The sequence below is a fragment of the Gymnodraco acuticeps genome, unplaced genomic scaffold (assembly GCF_902827175.1).
Source record: "Gymnodraco acuticeps unplaced genomic scaffold, fGymAcu1.1, whole genome shotgun sequence".
Taxonomy (NCBI): domain Eukaryota; kingdom Metazoa; phylum Chordata; class Actinopteri; order Perciformes; family Bathydraconidae; genus Gymnodraco; species Gymnodraco acuticeps.
The window spans coordinates 88,985-114,592 of NW_022991354.1; the positions used below are offsets into that span (position 1 = coordinate 88,985).

At 42.7% G+C, this 25,608-nt stretch overlaps 1 long non-coding RNA gene across 2 annotated transcripts in view; it reads left to right on the forward strand.

Moving 5' to 3' along the window:
- Positions 1-3,645: 3,645 nt before the first annotated feature.
- LOC117562768 overlaps positions 3,646-25,608 on the forward strand; it is a 58,452-nt gene continuing 36,489 nt past the window's right edge. Inside the window, exons 1-3 of one of the 2 annotated variants that reach the window (XR_004571614.1) lie at positions 3,646-4,573; positions 4,691-4,752; positions 5,076-5,121. This is a non-coding gene — a long non-coding RNA (uncharacterized LOC117562768). Of the gene's footprint in view, positions 4,753-5,075; positions 5,122-25,608 lie in introns of both variants that reach the window. The other variant, XR_004571613.1, reaches the window with a different exon arrangement.

Here is a 25,608-nt window from a genome sequence, read left to right on the forward strand (position 1 = left end):
ATTATATATATACAATAAAACTTGGATATTTGATTATTGCAGCATTAACTGATGGATTATTACAGACAACATCATGTAGTATAAACATTATTACACCATATTGAAACAAACACAACCAAACTAATACCTATATGTATTATATATCTTTATCTGTAAAGCGTCTTTGAGCACCTGTAAAAGCGCTAACAAATTAAATCTATTATTGTTATCTTGAAAAGCAGTAATGATATCAGTAATAAATAAACCAAATGTCTAAACAAAAAAATAGCAGTACATCAGTTGTTCAATCTGTATACATTGGGTGAGTTTTGTCTTTAAAAATATTCTGGGCCTCTGTTAGGAACATGTTAGCAAAACCATTACTTTAAGGCCCTGACACACCAGGCCGAAATCGCCCGTTTTCGTTAGTCGGACGACGAAGCGTGCCCTGTCGCCCAAACTCAATTTGGTGTGTCCCGCACCGTCGGCCGTGACACGCCTTAAGGCCCTGACACACCAACCCGATTTTGGGAGTCAGAGGCCATCAGAGGCTGTCGGGCATTCGCGGCGCCGTAGTCAGGTTGGTGTGTCCCGCACCGTCTGCCATGACACGCCTTATTTGGACTGCCTGACCCGATGCATGGCTGATTCAACATGTTGAATCGGCCATGCATCGGGTCAGGCAGTCGGACCAAGCAATCACTCTGATTGGCTGTTCAGCTAGCGAAACGGAAGTGAGGGACGTAAACAAACGATTTAAGAAGTCACACACAGACCAGACACAGACCAGTGTTGCCAACTTGGCGACTTTGTCGTTACATTCGGCGGCTTTCCAAACCCTCCGGCTACTTATTTTTGTCAAAAGCGACTAACGACTGATCTAACGACTTGTAATGGTGTTATTTGGGACTTTTCTGGTGTTTGGAGACTGTCGTATTGTTCTGCAGTTAACGAGCTGCCGTGAGCCCCTCAGCCCTCTGACAGGCGCGCAGACTCACAGTTGCCTCCCGCAGCAGCTCCGCTGCAGTGAGAGCAGAGGAGACAGCCACACTCTCCCGCGTCGAGACAGCTTCAGTCACTTAATCACCTCGTCCACTGTGTGTGTGCCTCTCTGTGACAAGCTAAACATCCACGTAGGTCATCATGTCACAGTCTAAACTGTATTCACAAAAGTACAGAAAGGAGTGGGAATCAAACCCTGAGTTTAAAGGATGGTTGAAGCCATTTATTGGAGATGACACACGGGCATACTATACTGCCTTTATTGTAAGGGATATTTCTACTAAAAACTACTCAAACTATTTCTACTTTCTACTATAATACATGATAAAATATGTATTGATTATATTTTGTAGTGTTCGGAATCTTCAAAGTTAACTGAAGTTATCAAATAAATGTAATGTAAAACTGAATCAAACCATAAACAAGGTTGCCTGTTGGGATTACTATATATATATATATATCTGCATTATTTTATCCCACTTTATGCTTTGCTCTTGCTGCTTATTTTACACTGATTTTATATCTTATTTCTTACTGATGTAAAGCACTTTGAACTGCAATCCCCTGTATGAAAGGTGCGATACAAATAAAGTTATTATTATTATTCAGATGGATGTTTCTGCCCCTCTGTTCATTCTCTCATTATCCTCCTCAATCTGCCTAGAAGTATTTTAATGTTGTAGCTGTTACTATAACCAATACTAATGCTAGGGCTGCAACTGACAGTTATATAGGCACATTGTTATTGTTTCTTATCGCTAACCCCTTATGACTGATAGCTCCAGTGCCGCACGAAACATGTTTTCGATGGACGAGAGTGAAAATGGAACGCACACGCTATTTGTTGTTTGTTTATATCACTATCTGTTCTTCTTCTCTGTCTTCCGGTTGTTGTCTCTTTTGAATGACGAATACACACTACCCCCGCCTGCTGGTAAGGAGAGTTATTGCCACTCACGCATGCGCATTTCATACGTGCTCGGCTGAAGTCTTTGCGGTGTGTTCCAGTGCGACACATGGCCAAGATGCAGGAGAACACGGCGACGCAACAGTCGGCGTCAGCGAGTTCTCTGGTAACTGCTGCTTGGTGTGTCAGGGTCTTAATATATTACACATGCATCACAAAGAACCATTAGCTTGTATAATGAGTTATGTTTCTGGCGACCAAACAAATGTAGGCCCAGGATTTAGAATCTTTGAATTGGGGAAAACATCTGACTAGCAGCCTAATGCTCAACATTGTTTGCCAGCTATTCACTAACTGAATGGATGTAGGAAACACCCTCATAGCAATCTTTCCACACATTGACATAATTCATTATGTAGAAACAGGCTGAAACAAGTGCTGCATTTTATTTTGTATTTATCTTTGAATTAGAGTCACCAATGGCCTAAAACAATTTTTTTTTAAATATAGCTGAATTGTGCTTTGTATACATGACCAAAGGGGGTACATGGTGGGGAATGGGCAGTTTTCCATGCATTGGCTGAGCTTTAGTGACCCTGGGCACCAACATTTGGATTAGCAGCAGGTCATCATGGTTTATTACACAAAGTCCATCAGACAGCACTACGGAAAGCACCTCTAACACTTCACTCTGCTCAACCACCGCTTCCCTCGATTAAAATGCACAACTCTGTTCACACTCCAGTACACTTAGCCTTTGTTCCACTTCATGCCCCAGCAGCCCTCCACCATCATTTATTCATTGACACACAACAAACCAAAGGCAGGATCACAAACAGAAGAAACATTTTGGCGTTGAATACTTATTGATGCGATACTGCTGGAAAACTTCTCAAATACAGTATCACAAGAACTCACACGTTTTCTTTGTAATGTTCCATCTTTTTGCATCTGTTCCAAGCACTTAAAGCTGTAAAGTGTACATTTTTCATATTGCAAAAACATTCTGTAGTGTGGCACCAGACATATCAGTCATTTTTAAAAGCTGTAACATACCTGGAGTTTGATATCCACAACCGGATAGTACAAATAAATGACTGTTTGAAGTAAAAAATAAATTCAGATAACTTGAGGCTAAGGCTGTTCTTCTGTGGCCAAGAAGCGTGGTATATGTTGTACTAATGGCTTAAATAGCTTCCACTGTGTTCTAGTATCTAAGAATGTAATGTGATTACCTAGCCTTTTTATTTAGAATGCTGATGCATAGTGTCTTACTGTCCAAATCATTAGCATGTATTGACAAAGGACACCATGTTTAATATGTCTGAGAACAACTTCCAGTATTCCTCCTTTTTTCCTAATTTCATTATAATAACAATTTAAAGGACTTCAGACTGACTTGAAAGGGAAAATATATCACGATAGGTTATAATATAGTGTATATAGAACTGTTAAGACTGTTGTTTTTAAGGACGCTCCAACATCTTATAGAGAAACCAGATAATAATTTCCACCAACATAGCTGGAAGTTCTTCAGGTTTTGTCCATCCAGATTGAGAAGTGAAGAAAGAATGTGCATACTTTTACCACTTCTGCTGTCATTGTGGGTGGTGAGAGAATGAGTGTTCCCCTATAAGACCACCACTCATCGACTGGATGTACACAAGGGCCCGACGCAGGACCAGATGTTGTTGTGTTGCTGCCACAGAGTCACTCACATTTTCATTAATCATTATCCAAACACTCCTCTACTCTTCTTAAATAATCGAACACATGGGCAGCCTTGTCTGTCACTCTGCCCACTACAAATGCGTCGCCCGGCCCGCTGTTCATCAAAGTCCCACATCATGAAACAGCCTGAGCCGCTGATCTCCTTCTAATTTAATGATAACTATCACCTGTTCGCAAAGCGCAGCAAGACACTCTAGATGGTGTGTGAGTAATTGGCCTGTGCCTTTTGCTTGATTAATTTGATTGCTACATTTTTCACTGTCCCATCTCTGGTGATTGCTCTGGCACTACAGGTGCTAGGTTTCATTAATTACGTCCTTAATTGGTTAGGAAATGTTGCAGGCAAGTTTGTTTTGGGGGAAGGTTGCTTTTTTTGCGAACGGCAAAACATCTCAGCATGTTTTTCCCACTTAAAAAGATAAATTAACCTCATCTTTTCTGCAGATTGTGTTGAAGATTCCAGGAGGTATCAATACTCAAGGACAACCAGCTGCGGGGACTGTTTGATAGAAGATGGAGAAGTCTGGAAGCTAATATGCATTCTTGCCCACTTTTGTCCTCTGCATGTATTATCTAAAGACTGAAATCTCAGAACAACAGAAAGTTGACTGCAACTTCAGCATGTCCCAGAGGTAACATACTATTGAATACACAACTGTGTTTTTAGGTTCATCTTGCAGCATGTCTTTGTACAGATGTAACCTGAAGCAATGATGATGCTAAAGATCCAGTGTCTGAAATTTTACATCTGGGACCGCAACATTCATTTTTTATTTTCAGATGCAAAACATATACAATTTAAATCACCATGTGCCTCCAATTCCAGTTTGTTTTCCTGGTTTTCTGGGGTTTTCTATCAGAACAAGAAGTGTGACCAGGGCGCTGAGTAAAAAAGAAATCCCTCAAGGAGCCTTTCTTCTGCCATGCAATTATCACTTCAAAGAGTCAGTGATGGTAAATGATACAGCTGTCTCTTTCCATGATGGGATATCCATTCTTCTTTAATATAGTATCATGGTTTGCCTCTTGTTTGATGTAACATTGGATAAAAGGGTGTGTTTCATTTCTCAGAATCAAAAAGTGACCAGTAGGACACAAGCCTGCAGTGGATGCAGTAATGCTGCCCTTGAGTGGTAATGTTGGTTTTTTATTTTCTTTACTGTGATATGCTCCATTGGTAGCTCAGTGGGCAACAGCTCCAACTGGGGTTGGGTCCAGACCCTCATAAAATGGACCAATGAGCATGTTCTCAGATTAAGATTGATTTTTCTGACAATCTGATGGTGATCAACTTATAAGACATACAGCACCAACAGCGCCGTAAATACAGAGCTTTGGTTATATCGGTTATGTGGGGACTGTTTACTCTGAGTTTTTTTTATGTCAAAGCTTGAGAGCGATAAATATTTATGGTCTGATTGCAAGGCAGTATTTCTCCCTGTCATTATTCAAACAGGCATGATGAGCATCTCAAGAAGGGAGTTCGACCCAATCTCGTACAGGTATCTGCCTCTCCTTCACTTCCTCTGTCTAGCCTCTCTGAGGTTTCCTTAACCCTTGTATGGTATTCAGGTCTGTGAGACCCGTTTTCATTATTTAGCTAAGAAAAATTATATGATAAATAATTTTTTCTAACCCACACTCAATGGCCTTGGCACATTTTCTGTGAAGAACATATCAGAACACATTTTCAATGACCACCCTCTGTACCCCCCCCCCCCTCCTACACATTTACATTGCATACAGGGTGTTCGGGGCTAACAAAGGTGTGTGTGTGTGTGTGTGTGTGTGGTGTGTGTGTGGTGTGATGTGTGTGTGTGTGTGTGTGTGTGTGTGTGTGTGTGTGTGTGTGTGTGTGTGTGTGTGTGTGTGTATGTGTGTGTGTGTGTGTGTGTGTGTGTGTGTGTGTGTGTGTTGGGTGTGTGTGTGTGTGTGTGTGTGTGTGTTGTGTGTGTGTGTGTGTGTGTGTGTGTGTGTGTGTGTGTGTGTGTGTGTGGGTGTGTGTGTGTGTGTGTGTGTGTGTGTGTGTGTGTGTGTGTGTGTGTGTGTGTGTGTGGGTGTGTGTGGTGTGTGTGTGTGTGTGTGTGTGTGTGGTGTTTTTCTTCTTCTTCTGCCCCTGCCATTCCCATTCCTGCACAAGGTTGCAACATTGTTGATAAATTCAAGCACCTGTCTGCTCTCACATTCCCGCATTATGTTTTGCGGGAACCAATCTTTATTTTTTTCACACTCTATCCAAGCTGCACATTTGGGGCAAGACACAATAAATAAAGCTTTGCCATTTTGGGTCCTTATCACAACTGATTAAGGTGGCCAAAAGATTCTCTGCTCAGAGGCCCTTGCAAATTATTCTGGAAGAGAGTGAACCATTTGATGATGATGTAGACTAGGAAGAGGAAGAGGCTTCAGAATGTGAGGATCTAATTTCTGAGAATTCAGAGTCTGACAGTGACTTTGAAGAAGAGGATGAGATTGAGCATCAGCTAGTTACAAAAAAAAGATGAGCCACAGGACCAGCCGGTCAGTGGGCAAAAAAACGAGTAGCACTTTAATTCATTAATGTGATCTAACAAATGTAAAAGGGCAAATATTAACCATATATGTTGTTTATATTGCTTGTAATTGAGATGAAGTAAACATCTGTTGAGTATTTTAACATAAAATAGTTTGATTGTGTTGAATTGAAGCCCAAAAAGGCAGCCGGTCCACCAGACCCACAAACACTGGCTGAGTAACACAAATATGAACACCATACAAGGGTTAAAGGTTCACTATTATACTCTTTTTCATCAATATATTATAGGTCTCAGATATATACAAAACATGTCTCTGAAGTGTTTGGCTCCAAATATCAAACAGATCGTGCATTGTCGCATGCCATAAACCCCTCTGAGCCCTGTTTCAAAAGTGCTGGTTACACAACCCAAAATACAGTATGACATCATAAAGTGGGCAAAATCGGATCAGCTAATTTTCAGACAAGTTTTTTTATAAATAGTTCAGGACAAAAAGTGAGCAAATCTTTTCTTCTGAAACGTTCAGAATCTCTTAACGCAGACACATATTTATGTATAAAAGACATGAAAAAGTGGATTTTGCATAAAAACCTTTAAATCATTTTCTTTTTAAGTCTCCCTTTTTCTATTTGAGTGTTGTGTCTACTAATATTGATTATTACATGGCTTAGTTGAATACTCGATTCTGATTGGTCAATTCAGAACACGTGACACGTTGTTAATCCAGTATAGTACAGACCGCTGTCAAGGATTTATTGACCGTTGTTAAGGACGCTCACATCTGCAGAAAGAAGTCCGGTCGATTTATACAGTTTCATCAAACTGTTTGCTTGTTTTTAGTTTTCCGTTGTCTACCGTCTGAGAGCAACATGGAGGATTTTAATATTAATAATATATTTGGAGAGCACAGGATGAATGGTTAGTGGCTGAGGAGTCCCCAGTGAAGAAAATAAAGAGGAACAAGAAAACAGCGGAGAAGTAAGAGAGGCGAAAAGACGGACCACATTATGGGCTATGAAACTAGGCTCATTTAAAGACTATAGCTGATCAGCTACGGGGCAGAAACCCTCAACACGGAGCTGCGGCCCTTTTTACGCAACAGTCCAGACATTAGACGGCAAAACATATTCAGTTGCCAGTTACTTTGGCATTAGGGCAGGGATATCTAGATACTTTCCAAGGTTTGATAATGAATTGTGCTACTTTTAAAGCAAGCAACGATGTTTTCAAATATGGAATCAAAAAGCTATCGAAGCAGTTCCTGCCGTTGCTACGTAGTTCAAACGGTAACAACAGACTATTTTTCTTAGTGGATGCATGTCATTTTAAATCAATACAACTATTTTTGAAATCAATAATACTATCTGAATGAATGTAAACAACAAATGAATAACCAAATTAAACCAAATTTAAAGCAAATGTAAAGGACTGCAAGGAATAAACAAATTAAATCATACTCATACGTACCACCATGTGCCAGTACTTTAGGGTGGGCCTGTAAAAAATAGGGTGGGCCAGATTTTTCTTCTGCGCATCAGAAGCTAACAACAATCCCCGCCGGTACCGGTGGCAGATTATTTTTAGAATACTTTTGGAATACTTTATTTTTCCATAACAGATGGGTATGTTTTGGTGAACAGGAGACACGTATTTTACTGTTTTAATGGCTTATCAAGAACTCAAACACAACATCTTGGTGTCATTCTGGACAGCTCTCTCATACCCCACATAAAAAACATCACCCGTACTGCATTCTTTGTACCGTCTTAAAACCTTTCCTTCGAATATGTTATGAATTGTAAGGTGTCCTTGGTGCTTTGAAAGGCACCCCTAAATAGAATGAATTATCATTATTATGTATTATTATTATCTGAAACGATGTGATAACTTTTAAAACTTTTTCCAGTCACTGGCCCCATGCATTCAGCAGCAGCAGGCCATTCACTTTGATTTTATCCCGTTATAAATGTCATCATTTCGACAATAAAGAAATGCTACATAAACATTATCTTGCACATTTTACAACCATCTCCGTTTCTAACTTTGAATATATTTTAAAAGAGATCTCTCTCTCATCTGCGTGCGGGGGCGGGGCCTCACAGACACGCTGCATCTCTCTCTCGCTCACAGACATGCTGCAACGCTGTGCAGTGTGCACACAGTTCTGCCGGTAATGAATATTACATTTTGTGAGGAAACTTTTCCACCAATAATTCCAATAAGTATTCCAAAATGTATTCACTTTAGGTTTACGAAAGTAACTAATCAGATTACTCGTTTTTCAAATGTAACGGCAGCTGAATACACTTGATTTTTGTATTCTGATTACGTAACGCCATTACATGTATTCCGTTACAACCCAACCATGTGTACAGGGCCGGCCCTCGGCATAGGCAGTATAGGCGAATGCTAAGGGCGCATCAACCCATAGGGGGCGCCGAAAATTGGGGGGGGAAAAAAAGTTAGAAATGAAAAAAAAAAAAAAAAAAATGTGTATTTCATAACAACAACATTTCCTGATTTTGGATCAACAAAGTACATTTATTATCTTATAGTAACAGAACTACGCCTATATTGCGTACAGCGCCCATAAACTATGGCACACACCCCCCCCCAAATCAAGTTGAACTGCCCCAGCCCCAGTAAAAACCAGAGGTTTATGTGAAATTGTTCTTTTTTTGAAATAATGGTTTTAGTGTGCAATTATAGGTTTTAATTTTGTATTTGTGTTAATTTAAAATAAATCAAACTCCTCAAAAACGTACACAGCTTCTGTGTGCTTTTATTAACATTGGAATTTACTGTTTAAGCGGCCGCGGGGGGAGAGCTTTGGAGAGCTCTCTCCTGAAAGACTGAGCGGCTCTGAACCTCAGCTCAGTGAGGTAAAGGCACACCTTGATATGATCATTATAGTTATAAAAAAATAAGAGAATAGGTGAAAAACAGGTATAAAATACTATATGACAGTACAAAAAAGTTGTTATTAATAAACAAGAATACAGTTTGAAAGGTGAGTGATTTGTAAAATATCCATAAAGAAAAAGAAAATCTGCTTACAGTTCTGTTTCATATGGGTGTTGAGAGATGTATCCATAGATTTCCTGATGTTGCTCTCAAAGTGCACCAGATTGATGCTTTTAACTTCAATATTAAAAAAAAAAAAGTCTTCCCGGGGGTGCATGCCCCCGGACCCCCCTAGAGGAGGTGAGGTCCCCCCCCCCCCACTTAAATCATGTTCAAATGGATAGGAAACTAAATACAGTTACAGTCTTTTTGTTTTGGTGGTCATGCCACAACCGTGCACTCGCGAGTCATAGTAAGTGTCAGTGTCTGCATTTGGGGGGGGGGGGGGCGCCAGCTAAAATCTTGCCTAGGGCAGCAAATTGGTCAGGGCCGGCCCTGCATGTGTATATCTCTCTGGACTGTCCACCAGCAGATGAAAAACACCCACCTCTCCCAAGGGACGAGGGAACCGTGCGGCAGAGTTTCCGTTAACATTTGTTTTTCTTCTGACAGCCCAGCAGCAGGAGAGGTGGGGAGAGGGAGACGTGGGGAGAGGGAGGCGGGGCTATTTCATCGTTATCAGAAAATGATCGTATAGATCACTGCTAGATGAGGGCAGTGGGGGCTCTTCTTGGAGTCTGGCTTTTAAAAAAAAAAAAAACTGAACTTTGAGCCATCATTTATTTTGCAGGCAGCTCTCTGCTTCTCTCACGTTATTATGGCACGCGCCGGAACCAACAATCAGTTTTTTACCGTAAATGAGTTCGGTTCAGAGGACAAAACACATACAACATTAATTAAACTCGATATTTGTTCACTTGAATTTCACTTTGAATTCTTGGATATTCTCAATGAGTGAATACATTTTTTTAATAATAATAATACAATTTAAAATGACACCGAAGCTTTCTCAGGGTGGGCCAATGAGTAAACTGGGTGGGCCTGGGCCACACCACTGCCCTGTGCAGCCAGGCGCAGCCACAGAGCCGACAAGGGAGGGAATGAGACCTGCAAATCCCACGGCCAAATCCCGCTGTGACATAAAGAATGGCGGAGCAAATGCCTCCTCTAACGCCCTGGACGTCAGCTGCGCTAAAATGGGAAAGTGTCAGCAGTGTGTAGCTTCTGACCATGAATAAATGACAGACTGCACAGTGCTTTACCTGTCCGGTAGAGAGTACATGAATTCTGCCACGCCAAACAATTTGCGTTACTACGCCAGGCTGCAGCCACCACAGGAGAAGCGGAAATGGGAGACCCAGTTTGGCACCTGAGCTTAAATATCCGGTGCGCACAATTGGTGCGCTGGCCCGGTGCCAAGCAGCGGCACAGAGGGAGAAAACCTCCGGTCACACACTTACACACTCAACCTGTGTACCGTCTTAACGGCCCTTAATCATGTAATGTGTTCTGTGTCTAGACACCTGGAACCTCTACAGGCTGATCTAGATAATGGATCTGTGGCTCTCTAAAACTTGACCCTAAGCAAAAGTCTGTATGTATTTGCAAATGGTCATTTGTCTGGCCTGCACTGTCACCTTGTACATTCTCAGGAAGAGGGAGCGTAAGCAATTTGCTCTCTCTCACACAATCACAATACACACCATTGTTATGATCCCGCATTGAACTGATTTACCTGTACTGCTGCTAGTTCTCATTCATAACACTCCGTTCGATGTCTCACTATGGGATGCGCCTCATCGCGGAGCAAACAGAAGCGTCAATCTCATTACGCCAATTCTGATTGGCTGGTGATCTTGACGTCATCGTCAGGGAATTCACCCCCTATAAGTAGCTTGCGCCACGACGCATGCGTCATTCAAACACCTCTTCTCGCTTCAGAGCACATCTCTATAGTAGCCGGACAAGCTTAACGGTCCACAGACTGAACCCAAATAACCATTTCGGTCGACGGGCGCTCGCCGGCTACTCCTTCTGCTTTGCAGGAAGACGGTAATACTAACGCCAGTTAGTATTGAAATCGACCTCGCCGTTCTCTTTCCCCGGAAAGTAAGGTAGGTCTGATTTTTTCAAGCTAGCGTTAGCTCGCTCCCTCACTATCGACACCACGGTAGCGAGGAAGTTTTTTATTTTCTCTTCCCCACGGAGGAGGAAAGGATTAAAGGAGCATACTGTCACACCAGTCAGTATTCTCCGGGAATAAAAGACCCACACCGTCCTTTTCTCCGGATTAAGGACAGGGTGGGAACACCTTTTTTCTCTCAACCTACCTGTTGAGAGCGGGTCCTCTCCACGCCACGAGGCGAACAAGATGGACGCTTCTCTCCCTCACACCAGAGGAGTCAGGGACTCGGTGGCTCGACTCTGTGGCTGCGGTTTGAAGATCTCGGGCACAGACACACACCAGGTCTGCTTGTCCTGCCTCGGGCTGGAACACGCCCGAGGCGCTATCGACAACCCCGGCTCGTGCGGACATTGTGTCCGCTTCACCGTGAAGAGCCTCCTGTCGGAGCAGGACCCCCCCCGTGTCCACTGACCTGCCGGCCGGCAGTCAAGACGCGGGGGCGTCCGCCGCAGAGAGTGAACCCCTCTCCGTGTCAGTCTGGGGCTCATTATCTGCGATGGCTGCAGAACCGGAATCCCGCGCCCTGGCAGGCCGGGACCCGGTGACGGCAAGACACGCGGGAAAGGGACCCCATGCTTTACCGAGCTGGGGCTCCCGGTTAGACCTCACCATGGTCTCACCCGCGGAGGATGTCCTCGAGCTGGACTACGATGAGGACGAAGAGGACGCCTCGGTGTTCCTCCTTGTGAAGTAAAAACTTCTTTGCAGCAATGTTGAGCGCATCATCAAATGAGGGAAACTGGATTCGCCTGTCAATACACTGATATTTATTGAGAGACAGACAATTACATACGGCCGGGAGATCATCCTAGTTTCACACTGTCCTTGTGCTCCACCAAGGTAATCTCTGAACCAAAAGACACAAAACATCTAACCAACACGAGGAGAGGCGGGCTCCCAGAAAGCCCGCGTATAATCAATAGCCGATGCGAGACAATGGTCTGCTTGTCTCAAAGAGATGCTGCCAGGTCAACCCCCCACGGACATAGGAGAAGCGTTTGACCTGTGACCTCAACCTACAGAAGAGTCTCTGACTGACTACAAGCAGATGTTTGCAGTATCACAGATTCTATAAAACAATAAGAAACTCTATAAACAGATCAGATGAAAATATTCTCTTACAGATTCACTCTTTTTATCAATCTATTGATAACCAATTAACATTAGTCTAAGAATATTTCAGTCAATACTTAAAATCAATAAGCGTCTTCAGAGTTGGGTGGGCTCAGATACATTCATTACATTAAAAATAGAACAAGATTGAAAACAATTCAATCACCCTGATTGAACACAGTCAATCATAATAAAAATCATCTCTCTTCAGTGCTTGGCATCTTTTGTCAAAAGGCACAATAATAAACACATGAAATACAACAATATTATAGCAAAATATATGTTTCAAAAATAAGATATTTTATCATTTATCACTCAGTTAATCTCATTCATCAAACACAAATTCTAAATCATCTTACATCTCAAAGATTTACTTTAAGGCAATTACTTATTAAAACACAATTAGAATTTAGGATTTATAATAAATCCAATTGAGGTATTAAATCAGAATCATGAGAGATCCAGCTAAGGTTCCTAGTTAAGGTATACATTCACAGTGATGAATCGATCAATCTGTAATCTGTAAAGTTACAGTGTCCTCAATCTTTAACATTACTTTACGTTTACTTCATTACGCTTTATTCAAGAGTAAGGCATGATATTTAATTAATTACATTACTTCAACTATCAATCATTATGTCATTTCAAAATCTGAAGGGAAAGCTAAACAATTCTCAAAATGTTTAACAATCTGAAGAATCAAACATTTTATTGTATAACAACCTGAAAAGGAAAAAATCAAAACATCTGTTCTTTATTCAGAGCATCACTGTAATCAATATCAAAACATCTGTTCTTTATTCAGAGCATCAACTGAGATCAATATCAAAACATCTGTTCTTTATTCAGAGCATCAACTGTAATCAATATCAAAACATCTGTTTTACCTGGTAATGATTAAGGATAGTAACATTGTCTGTTATAATATTAGAAATATCTTATTGTTCAATACCTTATAAATCTGAAAATATCAATTAATTAATTAGTTTAGTGTGAAAGTGTAATCTGATAAAATATATTTATCACCACTATTTAACACATATCTGTTCATTGGGAATACAAAAACAATCATTAATTGTACATCTGTAATCATCTGGTCATTCAATTCAAATGTTATCTTTGTACGAGAGCTAGAAGACATGTTTTCCTCCTCTCTTTATGACACAGAATGTCTGGTGTGTAAAGGCATCCTGATACTGTAGATTAGCACTGAGGTGCTGATTGGCTCAAAACTCTTCTTCATCAGAGCGCCATAACTCAATTATCTGTAGATTAGCACTGAGGTGCTGATTGGCTCAAAACTCTTCTTCATCAGAGCGCCATATCTCAATCCCCCCCAATTGCTCTGCTTTTGTGGCTCAATTCAGTGAGCGCTTTATGATCTCCCAGTGAAACAGAGGCTCATCTGCCTGCATTCCTTCTGCTATCTGCTTGAGAGCAGTGCACCTGCCTATTCCAAGTGGCACATCCAGATGCCCCCCCCCCGTGATGGGAGAGGTTATGAAAACATCTGCTCCTCCAATGAAACATGGAAACCTTGTATGAAGCCTCTGAAACCATCGCTCGTCCTGCGAGCGAAAATGAAGAAGCATCCCATCTCATCAGAAAGTTGAAGATTAGAATCCTCTCATCTCGAACGACCTCCTTGCCCGTGGATAAGTTGCTCTCTGCAGCCGCAGAGTGTGATCCTCTCTCTCTGACCCTTGGCCTTCAGAGCTCTCCTAGTTATTGGGTTAACACTTGATAGGGATGTTTTCCTGAGTGCAGACAACTCAAGGTAATGGATTAGCACATTATCATTCAATTACAAAAATAGGATAGGCCCCCTCAGAATTATTTGGGAGCCTTCCTGAGACATGCACATTATAAATGTAAGATTTGTGTTAGTCATTTAACATGCAAGAATCATATACTCATCAATCCAAAGCAGATACATGTTATTTGAAGTTAAATGTGAGCTAGTCCCTGTGGAATAACCCTTTCTCAATGATTATAAATGTTATATTAATTCACCATTTACCGTTTGATCAAGGATTAGTTTATCAGAAGTACATTTCCTCTTCCATAAAACATAGGTTTGAGAAATGAATGTTCCAATATGAAATCAATTGCTCAATTTCTCAATATAATTTGACTCTTCCCCTCTTTTCTTACATATTGTCACATATGAAATAATAACTTAGGAGTCTATTTAAGCATGGTATTGTCTATATAAGCTATTAATCGAGAAAACTCAGAGTGAGTATGCAACTCGCAAATATCTCTCCTCCTTCCTATCCCTCTTTACTCACTTTCCCATCTCTTTCTCTCTTATTTCTGTTAGATATGAAGGAAAAACATACAAGTCCATGTAAGCATCTGAGTTACCACCGTTACCAAACGGTGTGCCGCGGCACACTGGTGTGCCGTGAGGCAAGTCCGGGTGTGCCGTGGGATTTTGTGACAACCATACATTATTTTTTCAATATACAACTATACAAAAATAATCATTTATTTTTTAATTTACTATATCAGTACTTTGTAGGTTTATGTACGTAATCTGCGTGACTTGCGCGTCCACATCTCCACGTGCAGTGCTGCATAAACATGGCTGTGTCAGCGATAACTATAGAGGGGTGGAGGTATGCCCATTCTTTTTATATCACGCAGTCTATTCTTCTTCTCTGTGTTCCGGTTGTTGCCTGTATTAAATGACAAATACACACTACCGCCATGGATTTGATATGAACGAGGCGGCAGTTAGCAGCTAGCGGCTAGCTAGTAATGATCTAGTGATATCGGTAATATTAACTCCATTTAATACAACATTTACGGTACAAGATTCAATCATACAGCCCATGTAGTATGAAAATGAATTACAGCAAACATGTGCAATATATCCATTATTACACTTCCGTGGGATGGCAGTAAGACGATATGGATCCGTTCCCATTGTGCATCCATGGGTAAAGATAAACGCAACTCACATTGGTTCCTCATACAGCATCTCTGTAAACTACGTGTATTCACTGAATTTCACTCTCTGCCTTTAACGCTCGTTGTAGCTCCAAAAGCTCCAGCCAGAGCCTGGCTCCAGCACCCTCCCTGTGAGCACAGTGTGCTCTGATTGGTCGGGACACGTAACATGAATGTGCCGGGCTGCGCGGTCCCGTGGATTAGATGCGCGTTCATAATGCAGAGGGAAATAACTCTCAGAATAACGTTATTAGCAAATGTTTTACAACTTGAGGAACGAATGTTTTTTAATAAGGGCTATACAAGTGTTCATACTGGGTAGTTTATTTAGTTAAAAAAAGTATCCAACGAGTTACAGACCACTCTTTCCCCATGTAAGTCAATGGGAAAAGTGTTTTCGGGCCTGGCAACCAAACCGGAAGTGTAGTACCGCCGTTTGGCCAGCACGAATATTTTCATCTGAGTCCGGCGCACTACCTGGGGGCTTGACTACCGCCGCCTGCTGGTAAGGAAAGTTATTGCCACTCACGCATGCGCAGTTTGTACGTGCTCGGCGAGGAAAGTAACGAGTAAAGTACCGAGTTACTTTATGTAGATAGTAACGAAGTAGTGTAATATATTACATTTTTTTAAAGTAATACATTTATAATTTGTAGTTCCGGACCATGGACAATGCAGCTTCCTTGCATTGACAGTTGTCTGTGCTGAATTTCTGCTGAGTTTCCTTTGCCTCATTTTCTATTTTGTGACCTGTCTGGTGTAAATGAGTGTGTTGCTGGTTTGATGAAGCCTAATTTGATAAAGTTTCAAATTAATTTCGGAAATATTTCGTAATATAGTTGTCTTTGTCACATTTTATTTGGCATTAGTAAATAATTATGCACATTTACAGATACTTGACATAATATGAGTGATAACACGTGTTATAAGGGCTATCTTTTCACAATAGGTGTGTCTTGAGATTTTTTACTTGTCCTTTGGTGTGCCTTGGGCACAACAAAGTTTGGGAACCACTGGCATAAATGATAGTGGGCGTCTGAGGGTGTCATTACTGAGAAATGTCAAAGAAATTCAAAACCTTACATTTTAAAACAGGTTTGCATTCCTCCACTTAAGGTGACGTTATCATTAGAAACAATAAAACCGAACTATTTTGATGTAGAATTTATAAATTGAATCGTTAGAGCAGAACAAAATGGTTGTATTGTAGCCTGAGTTCCGTGCAGCCCTAGTTTCAACAGGTGTAAACATGGTCCATATAATGTGAATACATGCAGAAGTAGACAGTAAGAGGCCCCTGACATCAGGCGTATTTGTTAAAATAGTAGGGGCTCTTCACTCTGCATAGCAGTATGAATAGCCTTAAAAAAACAAACAACCCACTCCGTGGTAACGAGAGTCATATTTCTGACCCATATGCCCTAAGTGAAGCCGTTAGTCTCATCTAACTGACCCAAGGGTTGGTGCTGGTGTGACAGTTCCAAGTGTTCAGAGCAGAATTCCAGCTTCCAGTTCATGGCTCGGTGGGGGGGAGCAGACCCACGTGAGACAGTGTACCAATGGCTGTATTGTTCAGTGTGAGGAGCGTCATTCTCTCTGGGAGCAGGAAATGGTGTCCATTCTCGGACCAAACCATTAATGTCATGTAGAGCAGCCATAGCATCTCTGTGACTGCACTCAGCCGGACTGTAGCAGGGTAGAACTGGGTGACTCTTAGTGAAGCTGTCCAACGCCATTAGACAAAATGGAACCACGTGCTAACAAAAGGACACAGGGTCATCAATGTCTCTCTTTACCATTGGCCTAATCATAAACAAATTAGTGGGAAAAATGTGGAACACTAATCCATCATGTGGAATGTTGAGTTAATTTAAATAATTACTTATGGGTTGAAATCAAATTAACATTAACATTAGAACCAAAGTCAGTTAACAAATTGGACTTGCACAGATCAGTAATCAATACATCATTTTTCCAGCTCCGTGATGAAAACGATAACAGGCAGGGATGCAAACTTGTCATCAATAAAATATTATTGGGGTATGGACAGGGTTGCTAACTTTGGGTACCTGGCTGGAGTGAGATTTTGATATCATGGGTTTAATTACACACATGCGCACGAAGCGACTGCTATCGTGTCCGTAGCGGGACCTTAGCATATATTTAGGATATATATATATAATATATATATACAAATACACAATATTGGACACAGACTATAAAGGGCACACAGTTTCATTAAATAATGAAAGTCAAACACATGTTTGTTTCCACTGTTTTATTGTGTGCCTGTCGCGATAAGCAACTTATTGACTTATCGGCTCCCGAGTATTTGTGTTAGATAATCTATGGTAGGGCTAACCCATACAGTGGTGGGGCTCAAATCAGTATTTGAAATGTAATTACATACACGCTATATCGCCCCCTTGTCAGTGAAACGCCACGCGTGAGGTTTAGAATATTTTCCTGTCTCAATCCAAATTGAACTGTATGAAATTAAAATAAAATAAAAACATTTGTCTTGTAGTAAATAAAAAGGCGACCTGGAGCCAATCCTGCCATTTCCTCACAAGTGAAAGAGTTGACATGCTGAAAACCCAACCCCCGCAGGGGGTCTGGGGGGATTCTCCCCCAGGAGATTTTTGAAATACTAACATAAAATACACATTCTCTCTTGAGATGAAAAAAATAAATCCATCTATTACTGCACGACATATTTAAATGAAGCTGAACCTGCTGCTCCTCACAGAGGGACGAGTCTGTTTGAATTACTTTACATTTTTGGATACGGGTGGATCGCCCCCCCTTGTTCTGTGTGTCAAAATGGAAGATAGCCCACACACCTGTCAATCATCAAACCGTGGGGTCTTATTTCATTATGTGATGATTTCTATCAACACGTAATGTTGTATCGATGTATATAGAGATGTACTACCGCAAAAGTATTCCCCGTCGGGACTTCCTGCAACAACACCACACCGTTATAATACAGTGCTGAGAATGAACGCACTCTTGAACGCCGTTATGTACAGCGCTGAGAATGAACGCGTTCTCAATTACGTTCATCTAGCGGAAATACAGTACGTTCAGTTCACGTTCGCCCAAAATATGAACGCGTTCATGTACATTACTGCCTACGGATGTGTTCGTTAATATTAGCTGTGTGGTCCGGAGTGACTGTGGCACAGACTGGACCGCTGGAGAACAGCTGTTAGAACGGGGTGTTCAGAGCAGAGCTCCCTGTCGAAGCGCAGAGCTTGAAGCGAACTGAAAATGTTTCTGGCTAACGTTAGCTTAGGTACTCAGATCTTGTTCTTGAGTAAACGTAGAAGTACCAGAGTGTAGGAATACTATGTTACAGTAAAAGTACTGCATTCAAAATGTTACTCAAGTAAAAGTATAAAAGTATTGTCATTAAAATATAGTGAAAATAGCGACAGTAAAAGTAGTCACTGTGCAGATTGGTTTATTTCAGAATAATATATATGATATGTTTTATAATGATTGATCATTAAAGTGTTCTCAAAGCTGGTAAAGGTGCAGCTAGTTTGAATGACTTTGTATACTGCAGGGTAGCTGGTGGATTTACTCCAGGTGGAACTAAAATCTGATTCAACACTTGGTTATATTTCACATCATTCATCCACATCTGTGAAGTAACTAAAGGTATTAAATACATGTAGTGGAGTAAAAGTACACCATGTACCACTGAACTGTAGTGGAGTAGAAAAATAAAGCAGCAAAACATTTTAGATACTCAAATAAAGTACCAGTATCTCAAAATTGTGCCCATGTATAGGACTTGTGGAGTTTATGAACTTAGTTACTTTACACCAGTGGCTATACAGATAGAAAGACTAAGCCTTGCACAGAGGCAAGAAAAGACATTTTCAAAATGCTCAAAAGTTCTGCCAAAAAAAACTGACTGCTGAAATTAGATGTTCCTCTTTGTGCTGTGGTCATAAAACCCCCAATGGGTCGCGCCGTGGTCTGCTTCAGATTATCTTCTCCTTCCAGAGGTCACGCCTGTCTCTGACCCCGTGTCTTGCGTTTTATTTTATTTTCTTCTTCTGCAGCACCAAGCAGAGTATAGAAAAGGATGTTGAACTATATTTAAAACTGTAATTGAACTTCAACTCATATCCATTATCTGATTCCAGTGGCCAGTTGGAAACAGATAATGACAAAGTTTTCATTTTGCATCAATCGTACAAAAAGGTTCAATCACCATTGTGTCTAAGTCTTGTCTTATCTGCTTTGTTTCGGAATGTGTTCAATACATTAGGTTATTTTATTTTTATTATTACCATACAATACATAGATTAAGAATAAATGAAACAAATAATACAACATTGACCTATTTGAGCAGACAGATGACCCGCAGTTATGCCTCTGAGGTTCCCGGGTGTAAAACAGAGGCTTTTTTTTTGCTATTTATTTACCTTTTGCGGAAATTTAGATTCATTTTACCTTGGTTGTGGACTGATTAATTTATTAGTTGTTACAAAACATGCACAAGACGGCAGGTATACAAACAAACACGAAACAATTATACAAACAAACATGAACCCGCAACAAATATCAGGTGACAGCTAAACTCATCCAGTTTAATTTTAATCCGAATTAGGGAAACTTCAGCGGGGGTAGGGAAATATCAGTACTTATTTTTACTTATTGTTTTTTTTATTTTTTTTATTTTTTTTATTTTTTTAAACAAAATCCAATTCAATAATCCGTAAGTTTATTAAACACAGTGTGAATGTAATATTCTGCCACCACCCTTCCCATTTAATAGCTCAATTTAGTTCTTGAGCTTATGGTGTGATTAACAGAAAATACAAGTCTGTGTTGTTAAACATTAATTCAGTTGATGAGCAATAAACTACCTTATTCTCAATCAAAACCACTATGCAAATGTAGTGGTAAAACTGCTCAACCTGACCGAGAGCAGAGATATTAATTAATTAAATTAATTCTAAGAACGGAATCTGCTGAAGAGTAATAACCACATTATTCTCAATCAACAACCACTATGCTAATTTAGTGGTGCTCTGCCCTCCCCGATCCGGAGAGCAGAGACTTTTAATGAATTCAGTACCCTTTATTTGAACAACAGCCAAATTCAACAACCCTTCAGTTTATGAAACACAGCGTGACGTAATATTTCGTATCACGTTTCCCGTTAATAAGAGTTCTGTTTAGTTCCAAAACTCATAATGGTGCGATTTAAGAAGATACGACACTGTGCTTTGTTTATCCTCGTGTGTGCTGCTCCCCACAGGGGGGGGGGGGGGGGAATTACCCACACCCTGCACCCGCAGCAGCAACAGGAACATTTCGAGGCGAGTTGATTTAACTAGTTAAACCGTTGAAATCTCCAGAATTCGGCGATTCGTTTCAGTACAAATCTTTACATTGCTTTTAAACCGAAGTTCCACATTACTGATGCCCTCTTTAAGGTCTCTCCGAATATTTGCCGTGCACACACACAGAGGAAACCAAAAATATTGCATCTATCTGTTCCACAGGTAATTTTATACCGTCAATCACAGAGTCTGGCGAGGCAATGTCAAAATATAGATTTGAAATTACACTCACCAGCTCGACGATTTGTTGGTAACTGTTCGTGACGCCAAATTGTGAAGTAAAAACTTCTTTGCAGCAATGTTGAGCGCATCATCAAATGAGGGAAACTGGATTCGCCTGTCAATACACTGATATTTATTGAGAGACAGACAATTACATACGGCCGGGAGATCATCCTAGTTTCACACTGTCCTTGTGCTCCACCAAGGTAATCTCTGAACCAAAAGACACAAAACATCTAACCAACACGAGGAGAGGCGGGCTCCCAGAAAGCCCGCGTATAATCAATAGCCGATGCGAGACAATGGTCTGCTTGTCTCAAAGAGATGCTGCCAGGTCAACCCCCCACGGACATAGGAGAAGCGTTTGACCTGTGACCTCAACCTACAGAAGAGTCTCTGACTGACTACAAGCAGATGTTTGCAGTATCACAGATTCTATAAAACAATAAGAAACTCTATAAGTGGTGGTTTGTTACTGGACTTCTGTGCTAGTCATGGATTGGCCATAACAAACACCATGTTCGAACATAAGGATGCTCATAAGTGTACGTGGTACCAGAGCACCCTAGGCAGAAGGTCCATGATCGATTTCGTTATCGTATCATCGGACCTGAGGCCGTATGTTTTGGACACTCGGGTAAAGAGAGGGGCGGAGTTGTCAACTGATCACCATCTGGTGGTGAGTTGGGTCGAGTGGCGGGGGAAGCCTCTGGATAGACCTGGTAAGCCCAAACGTGTAGTTCGGGTGAACTGGGAACGTCTGGAGGAGGCCCAAGTTCAGGAGGCCTTCAACTCACACCTCCGGCGGAGCTTTTCGGGCATTCCTGTGGAGGTAGGGGACATTGAACCAGAGTGGTCGGTGTTCAAAGCCTCTATTGCCGAAGCCGCGGCGGGGAGCTGTGGTCTCAAGGTCCTAGGTGCCTCAAGGGGCGGTAACCCTCGAACCTCCTGGTGGACACCGGTGGTCAGGGAAGCCGTCCGACTGAAGAAGGAGGCCTTCAGGGATTTGTTATCCCGGGGGACTCCCGAGGCAGTTGCAAGGTACCGACAGGCCCGAAGGGCAGCAGCCTCATCCGTGGCCGAGGCAAAGCAGCGGGTGTGGGAGAAGTTCGGAGAAGACATGGAGAAGGACTTTCGGGGCGGCACCAAAGTTGTTCTGGAAAACTGTCCGACACCTCAGGAGGGGGAAGCAGGGAACCATCCAAGCTGTGTACAGTAAGGATGGGACGTTGTTGACCTCAACTGATGGAGTGTTAGGGCGTTGGAAGGAACACTTTGAGGAACTCCTGAACCCGACAACTCCGCCCTCTATGTTAGAGGCAGAGCTGGAGTATGACGGGGGATCAACACCAATCTCCCGGGGGGAGGTCACTGAGGTCGTCAAACAACTCCACAGTGGCAAAGCCCCGGGGGTGGATGAGATCCGCCCGGAAATGCTGAAGGCTCTGGGTGTTGAGGGACTGTCATGGTTGACACGTCTCATCAACGTTGCGTGGAAGTCGGAAACAGTGCCGAAGGAGTGGCAGACCGGGGTGGTGGTCCCCCTTTTTAAAAAGGGGGATCAGAGGGTGTGTGCCAATTACAGAGGCATCACACTACTCAGCCTCCCCGGGAAAGTTTACTCTAAGGTACTCGAAAGGAGGGTCAGGCCGATTGTCGAACCTCAGATTGAGGAGGAACAATGCGGATTCCGTCCTGGTCGTGGAACAACGGATCAGCTTTTTACTCTCGCAAGGATCCTGGAGGGGGCCTGGGAATACGCTTATCCGGTCTACATGTGTTTTGTAGACTTGGAGAAGGCGTATGACCGAGTTCCCAGGGAGTTACTGTGGGAGGTGCTGCGGGAGTATGGGGTGAGGGGGTCTCTACTCAGGGCCATCCAATCTCTGTACTCCAAAAGCGAGAGCTGTGTCCGGGTCCTCGGCAGTAAGTCGGACCCATTTCCGGTGAGGGTTGGCCTCCGCCAGGGCTGCGCTTTGTCACCAATCCTGTTTGTAATATACATGGATCGGATTTCGAGGCGTAGTCATGGGGGAGGGGGTCTGCAGTTCGGTGGACTAAGGATTGCACCACTGCTTTTTGCAGATGATGTGGTTCTAATGGCTTCATCGGTCTGCGACCTTCAGCACTCACTGGATCGGTTCGCAACCGAGTGTGAAGCGGCTGGGATGAGGATCAGCACCTCCAAATCTGAGGCCATGGTTCTCAGCAGGAAACCGATGGACTGTCCACTTCAAGTAGGGAATGAGTCCTTACCCCAAGTGAAGGAGTTCAAGTATCTCGGGGTCTTGTTCTCGAGTGAGGGAACAATGGAGCGTGAGATGGGCCGGAGAATCGGAGCAGCGGGAGCGGTACTGCAGTCGCTTTACCGCACCGTTGTGACGAAAAGGGAGCTGAGCCAGAAGGCAAAGCTCTCTGTCTACCGGGCCATTTTCGTTCCTACCCTCACCTATGGTCATGAAGGATGGGTCATGACCGAAAGAACGAGATCGCGGATACAAGCGGCCGAGATGGGTTTTCTCCGCAGGGTGGCTGGTGTCTCCCTTAGGGATAAGGTGAGAAGTTCGGTCATCAGGGAGGGACTCGGAGTTGAGCCGCTCCTCCTTCGCGTCGAAAGGAGCCAGTTGAGGTGGTTCGGGCACCTAGTTAGGATGCCACCTGGGCGCCTCCCTAGGGAGGTGTTCCAGGCACGTCCAGCTGGGAAGAGACCAAGGGGTAGACCTAGGACCAGGTGGAGGGATTATATCTCTTCGCTGGCCTGGGAGCGCCTTGGGATCCCCCAGTCAGAGCTGGTTGATGTCGCCAGGGAAAAGAAAGTTTGGGGCTCTCTGCTGGAACTGCTACCCCCGCGACCCGACCACGGATAAGCGGAAGAAGATGGATGGATGGATAAACAGATCAGATAAAAATATTCTCTTACACTCCTGTCCGAGTCGGATGAACATGAAGAGGACATCTTCATGTCATCGGCTCAGGCTGCAAAGCCTGGAGCGAGGGCTGCTCTCCTGGGCGATAGCACACCAGCTTCGCCCTGTCTGAGCATGGACCTGCAGGCCGTGTGTAAACGCGCCGCGGCCAGACTCGACATCCCGTGGCCTGAAATGGCCAAGGAGACCTCCAGGTCCCGCTACGAAGGGAAACATTTTCCCCAAGCAGCGCGGACAAAGAGGCAACTCCTTCCGGTCTTCCCGGAGATGTTGGATGAGGTGTCGGTCTCGTGGAGAGACCGGGCCTTCAGCAACAAGGTCCCAATCCAGGGTGCCTCCTCCCTAGACTGTGACGGAATGGAGAAGCTCGGCCTGCTCCGCATACCGCCCATGGAACCGCTGGTAGTGGCCCACCTCCTACCGAGGATGGGCCCGTCACCAAGCAGGAACCCCACGCTGCCGGCAAAGTCGGACCGATTTCAGTCGACAATGACTGAACGGTCCTACAAAGCCGCAGCGTTGTCCGCAAGGGCCCTGAATGTGTCCTCGCTGCTAACCGCTTACCAAGCGGAGCTCCACGAGGACCTGTCGGGTAACCCGGGGGAAGCCACTCTGGACGAGATGGCAGCGGTCACGGACATTTGTCTTCGTGTCCAACGCTGCGCCGTCCAGGCCACGGGCAAGGCAATGGGGATCATGGTGGTGCAGGAAAGAGCGAGATGGCTCAAGGCAAGGCAAGGCAAGGCAAGGCAAGGCAAGTTTATTTATATAGCACTTTTCAACACAAGGCAATTCAAAGTGCTTTACAAAAAATGAAAGAGATTAAGAAAATGGCAGTCATTAAAAAGAAAAGCTAATAAAATAAACATTAAAAGAAAAAATACATGGATACAAGTTACAGTGCTGTCAATTAAACATTAAAAGAAAAAAGTACATGGATAAAAGTTACAGTGCAGTCTAAGATATGAATAGTTCAATTAAAAGCAGCGACAAAAAGAAAAGTCTTCAGCCTGGATTTAAAGTAGTCAGAGTTGCAGCGGACCTGCAGGTTTCTGGGAGTTTGTTCCAGATATTTGGAGCATAATAACTGAACGCTGCTTTACCATGTTTAGTTCTGACTCTGGGGACAGAAAGCTGACCAGTCCCTGAAGACCTGAGAGATCTGGATGGTTCATAATTTAGCAGGAGGTCAGAAATGTATTTTGGGCCTAAACCATTCAGTGCTTTATAAACCAGCAGCAGTATTTTGAAATCTATTCTGTGACACACAGGAAGCCAGTGTAAAGACTTCAGAACAGGAGTGATGTGATCCACTTTCTTAGTGTTAGTGAGGACTCGAGCAGCAGCGTTCTGAATTAGCTGCAGCTTCCTAATAGATTTTTTAGTGAGACCTGTGAAGACACCATTGCAGTAGTCCAGTCTACTGAAGATAAAAGCATGGACAAGTTTTTCCAAATCCTGCTGTGACATTAGTCTTTTAATCCTAGATATATTCTTTAGGTGATAGTAGGCTGATTTAGTAACAGTTTTAATGTGACTGTTGAAACTCAGGTCAGAGTCCATGACTACACCTAGATTTCTGGCTTTATCTGTTGTTTTGAACATTGCACACTGAAGCTCAGCGCTAACTTTTATACGTTCTGCCTTGGCTCCAAAAACCATTACCTCAGTTTTATCTTTGTTTAATTGGAGAAAGTTCTGACACATCCAGTCATTGATTTGTTCAATGCACTTACTCAGTGTTTGAATTGGAGCATAGTCTCCTGGTGAAATTGTTACGTAAATTTGTGTGTCATCTGCA